The following is a 6,193-nucleotide window of genomic DNA, read 5'->3' as shown; positions in this document are numbered from 1 at the left end:
GACTCAGCACTTTGCACAGCACAATATATGGTTCCTCTTCAAGCAATGTACATTACATTCCTTGGTTAGGAGTGGTTATACAAATTACTTCTCAGAAGTCATTAATATCATTAGCATACGTGACGGCAAGTTCCGTGTACTCTGGTGGTGCCACTGAGGAAGGCTCCGAGTCTTACCCTGGGGTCATTCCGATGAAGGCCGACAGTCTTATTCAGTCTGCACTTATCGGCTTTCTTTCTGAAGCATGTGTAGTCCTTTGTTGGCTGTTTCAGTGGTTTCAACACATTCTTTTGCTCTTATCTTAGCTTGGTGCCTTCTGTTTCTCTTATCATAAAATGGCAAAAGCACATCTCGCTTCTTAGACTTCTGCTTAATATTGCTGACCATGAACACTTAAATCATGCATACATGAGTTACCTCTTCATCAGCTCCTTTCACTGTGGGCTCTGCTCCAGGCTCCTGTGCCCTGAGCCGGGTGCCAATGGAGCCTGGCCCAGCTGGGCTGTGGGCTGGGTGGCATCACTGCTCCCCGGGCAGCAGCCGCCCCGCTACCCCCTCCAGAGCCCAGTGCCAGCGGCTGCTGACTGCCTGGCAGGGCTGGGAATGGGAGGGGAGGCCAGTGCTGACCACACGGAGCCCTTGGAAAAGGGGCTGAGCCTGCACCAAGTGCACCCTCCTGGCGCTCTCTCCAGCTGGCAGGGGACAGGAGCTGAGCAGCCGTGCCACACCTGTGCCACACCCTGCTGTGGCTGGAAAGCCCACAGGTGTCTCTGTGACAGGTGGCAATAGGTTCATTGGTGAGCCACAGGCCTTGGCTTCCCTCCAAAACATGCCCCACCCAGCCCTGCCCCGCCCTGGCACACCCTACCTCACCCAACTCGACCCTGTCCTGCCCAAATCCGCCCTACTCCACCCTGTCATGCTCCATCCTCACTGGCCCAGGCCCTACAAGGCCACAAACATGGGCTCTCCTACACAACCTTTCCCACCCCACTGTGGGATCTCAGCACATCGTTCCCGATGTCCAGAGATGCCAGGAGAACCCTTGGGGGGGGTCTCGAAAATCCTGGAATGTTGCCAAGAGTGTTTGGTGGCTTGATTTTGATCCATCCACAGAAGTAACAAGAGTTTGAGGACAAGAGAATCACTTTAGAGTAAAAGGTGTAAAAGAGACACATTTAGAGGGTGAAATATAAACTTTAAGGTTTTTGGTACAGGGGGGTTATGGAGACAAGATGGAGGGATCAGGGCGTGTCTCGTCCTTCTTCTTTCTTCTTCTTGTCTTCCACCTCCTGTGATGATGTTGGCAGTTGGGGATTGGTTTCTGGTGAAGGTGCACTTGCTAACATGGGTGAAAAGCATTGGGAAATAAAGGTAAATATTGTGTACGTAGATTTTAGTATAAAAAGACATGACCGCCCCGTGGGTGGTCAGAGAGTGCCTGTGACTGCTTGCAGATCAGACCTCTGTTGGGCAGACAGAAAATTTTGTAGATAAGAAATAATAAACAACCTGAAGATCGAAAAGCTGAAGAGTCCAGACTCGTCCTTTGAAACGCGTGCCACCCAAGAACCACTCTACCCGTGTCGGGGCAGAGACAGACAGCCGAACCCGACATTTGGCATCCCTGGGTGGGCACCCGGCGGCGACCCGGGGAGCAGCTCGGCAGCGACCGGCGATCCAGCAGCATCCGGCAGCCTTCGCTGAGCCACGGTGAGCTCTGCTGTGCACCTCTTGCACAGGGGCAGCCTTGAAGCACCGAGTGGGCAGCTCCCGAGTTGGACTCATTCCCAGGAGAACCTGATAACTCCTTGGGAAAACAGCCAGAAAGCAGCCAGGAGAATCTGAAATCGCAGCAGCCACAGAAAACATCGCACTCCACCTCAGCCGAAGAAAGTTCGTAGCAGAACAGCCTGGATCGGAATCGGAAAGGCGCCTCCGGATCCATCTCCTGTGACCTGCAGGCCAGAGACCAGGAGCTTTCGGACTGCTCTGACGACAGGAATTCGGTGAGAAGGTCAAGAATTAAGAACATGGGGGGTACACTTTCCCAGGAACAAATAGAAATTCTGTCCGACCTACAGGGCGTGGCAGACACACACACTAAGGGGATCCCAAAGAAAAAGCTTAGAGAATTATTGCTGAGGGTGCGGTGTAATTACCCGTACTCCGAAACAAGGTTGTTATTTGAAGTAGGCTTTTGGCAAGAAGTTAACAGACACCTATATTTTCTAGCCATCAATGAGGATAAAACAGCCTTAAAATTGCTGTCTTCAGCAAGAATTATGTTAGAGGCGACCTCGACTCAATTTAGGGGGTCAGCCAGGCAACAACTTGTTGCGAGTCCCACAGGGGCAGAGGGAGCAGAGCAAGGTTCCAAGCAGAAATTGGCTCTGATCTCAATTGGCCCGGGGGAAAAGGTGCCTGAGAAAAGGGTACAAGGAGAAATGTCATTGCCTTCAGTCCCACCATCCCGAAAACCCAAGGGAACCCTAAAGCACCCTGAGACCCCAGAGAGTGCAGGGGCTTCAGACTCCGACTCAGACACTGATGATACCATTCCTTTTCCTGATGAAATAAAGTTTTCTCCTAGCGACATCGAGGAGACAGGTCACCCTTCCGGAGTGTACTGTCCCGATTCGCAGGAATCGGGGGGGAGGAGGTGGAAAACGTGGCAGAGTCGGGGAGGGGGGTTCAAAGGGAACAAGCGGGGAGGGGGGATGCGCTCTCTCGCGGCAGGCGCGGCGGCGCGGAAGCGGCGGCGGCCGGCGGGGGGGGCATGGAGGCGATGGGAGACATGGGTTCTGGTGCGGCTTTTGTGAGCGCAACGCCGAGAGCGGCGACAGCCACCTCTGGAGCGGTGCCAAAAGCGCGCGGGTCGAGCAAAGCTCAGGGAATGGCCGGGGAGAGCTCTCAAACTGGCGCGGCAGCGTCAGACACGGGCGGCAAGGGCGGAGCAGCTGCAGAGCTCCAGCAAGCTGCTGTGGGGGAACGCAGGAGACGCGCGGTGGTGACATCAGACCCGGAAGTCTGGACCTGGAGATCGGCTCGAATCGCTGCGAGAAAGGGGACACTGGCGGGGGGGGGGGGGGGGGGGGGGGGGGGCTGCGCGCTTCGGCGGGGGGTGTGGATACAGCGTCAGAGGAGGAGGAGAGAGGGGCAGGAACAGACAATAGGGAGGAGACTTCGGAGGTGGAGCGGGATGGAGACAGTGACGTCAGTACAGGGGAGGCAGAGGGCATCCCCGAAGGCACGCATGCGCGGGAAGTGCCAGCGGAGCGAGGTCGGGGGCGGGTCCGATCCTCTGTGACGTTTGGGGCGAAAAGGAGGGGCCACGCTCGGGGTTCGACATCCCGGGGCTCCACCCCCTCTCTGAGACCGATGCCTTTAGTCTCAAACCCTATGGTTCAAACCCCTTCCACTCAAAAGAAACGCTCAAGTACTCAGCCCTCAATGCCAGCTCAGTCAACAGCCATGCAAACTCGGTCTCAAACAAGGTTGCGAGCGTTGCAGTCTGCTGAGCGAGGACCGATCGAGTTCGTGTCGTCATCAAGGTTGTCCAGGCAGGCGACAGCGCCACCTCGTGGAGGGATGACCACATTGCAGGACACGTCGGACCTGCTCGACAGCGCCACCACATCACCTGCTGGCCAAACTGCAACAATGCAGCAATTTTTTCCAACAATTTATAAAAAGAAAGCCACATTAAAGAAGATAAAAACAACAACAGCAACACAACAAAAGGATAATATTCCATCAACTTCAGGATCATATGAAGTTGAAGACAGTTCAGATGAAGCACAGTCTCAAGAAGAAGAAATGATACACATTACAGCAAGAGAGGGAATTCCAGCATGGATGCTTTCAGCAGCGGAAGCAGCAAGGAATCTTCTGCAGTCTTTTGATGCAGCAAAAAGAACACGTTCAAGAGAGCCTCAAGTTTCTTTTCCAGATTTAGGAGCGAGACTGAGGACCTCAAGTCAAAGGACATGGAGCGAAGGATCACCAAGAGCCTCCACGATTCCATTGTGCAGGCAATGGCCAATGGAGTTTCCAGAAGAGGATGAAGAAGAACAACCAATAGAACCAATAGATTGGAAGGAAATTAGAAATGAATTATCAAAAGAAAAGGGTTTGATCAGAGGATCAGGAGATATAATAATGCCAGTGACATATGATGCACAAGGCCAAAATCCAAGGTGGGAAAGGCTGGGTCACGAGGTGATCAAGGACTTATCAAAGGCTATTCAAAACAATGGTCTGAATTCGCAGTACTTCAAACAGCTCCTGAAGGGGACATTCAATACATATGATTTCACGCCATTCGACATTCGATGTCTTGTGTCCATGATTCTCACTGACACACAAAGTCTTATCTGGGACAGAAGATGGAGAAGATATCTCACAGAGTTGAGAGCCAGCTATCAAGGTGGGCCAAACGCAAACCTCACAGAAGCACAGTTGGCAGGAGATCCTCCAGATGACAATCCAGTGGAGCAAGCAGCACGGCTTCCACGACGAGTGCTGAATGACATCAAAGAAGCAGCACGCAAAGCGATCTTGCAGATTGCTCCGGCGGGAGTTCCGGACGTCCCATTCTCATGCGTCAGGCAAGGTCCCACAGAACCATTCTCATCTTTCATAGATCGACTCTCACAAGCTGTGGATCGACAGGTGACGATTGACGAGGCGAAGCAACCTCTCATGGAAAGTTTAGCTTTCGGCAATGCCAACCCGGATTGTCAACGGGTCATCAGTGCAATGCCAGGATGGCCATCCTTGGCAGAGATGGTGGAGGCATGCAGCAGAGTGGGAACACCTCAACACGTCGCGTCAATCGTGAGGGATGAACTGAGAGGAGAATGGGGAGAGCAGATAAGAAGAAACCCAGAGAGGCAGTCAGAAGATCAGGACAAAGTTGAAAAGATGCTGGAAAAGGTACTCCAACAACAGAGTGAAAACATAAATAAAGTTCTTGCAACCATCCAGAAAAAGAACAATCCATCAGGAGGACAATGCTACAAATGTGGAGCGTTTGGACACTTGAAAAAGAATTGTCCACATGCACATGCACAAGTGCAGACACAAAAGCCTGCAAAGCCACTTTGTGCGCGGTGTGGAAGAGGAAGACACTCTGTGAAGGAATGTTTTTCCCAGACAGACGTGGAAGGGAATCCTTTACCACTTCCGGGAAACGGGAGAAGGAGCGCGCCCACAAACCGTCAGCACGCGTCGACACAAGTGATGGCGGTGACACAACAACCAACAGGACAATCATCGGGGATCGTCAAGCAGACGCGCTCAGCAAACTCCTCAGTCGATTCTCAAGCGACCCAGAACTCCTTCCACCAGGAGCACAGTGCACACTGGCAACTTCCAAATTAATTTGCTTTCTGGATGAAAGCCATGCGGAGGTTCCAACAGGGATCCGCGGAGACTCACACAAAAAACAAGATTTCTTAATAATAGGACAGGATAGGAGCAGAATCCTTGGACTTATTGTTTATCCATCAGTTGTTTCCGCAGATAAAAATACGGAACTGACAGTTCTGGCAAAAGCACTTCGTCCACCATTGACCGTGGCGGAAAACACTCAGATCGCGAGAGCTTTTGCTTTGCCACCATACACCATTGAAGTCATGTCAATCTTCGATGAAGAAGGGCTTCCTTTGAGGGAACATGTCGAAATACATACCACATGGGTAAAGCACATAGGTCAAGATCGACCCATGCTCACATGCCAATTAACTTGTGGAGACAGAACAATAGAGGTCAGAGGCATGCTCGACACAGGGGCAGATGTCACGGTAATATCCTACATCTTTTGGCCTCGCAACTGGAGCTTGATTGCGCCCTTGGGGTCTCTCTCAGGCATAGGGGGAGTTTCTCTGTGTCTGCAGAGCGAGAATGCCATCGTTGTCACGGGACCAGGAAACAAGACGGCGATCATTCGTCCTTTCGTTGTGCAGAAGCCAATCACAGTTTGGGGACGAGATCTCTTGGCACAATGGGGTACGAAGATCGAGGTGGATTTTTAGTAGGGGTCACTGCGGCACTCTCCACATTGAAGTTGACTTGGAAAACAGATGATCCAGTCTGGGTGGATCAGTGGCCCCTGGAGCGAAAAAGTTGAGTGCATTGAAAACCCTGGTCCAAGAACAGTGTCAGAAGGGACACATCAAGCCAACAAACA

This window comes from Agelaius tricolor, unplaced genomic scaffold (assembly GCF_023055355.1).
Source record: "Agelaius tricolor isolate 1412-34295 unplaced genomic scaffold, bAgeTri1.0.p SCAF_64, whole genome shotgun sequence".
NCBI lineage: Eukaryota > Metazoa > Chordata > Aves > Passeriformes > Icteridae > Agelaius > Agelaius tricolor.
Note: the sequence above shows the minus strand (reverse complement) of the source record.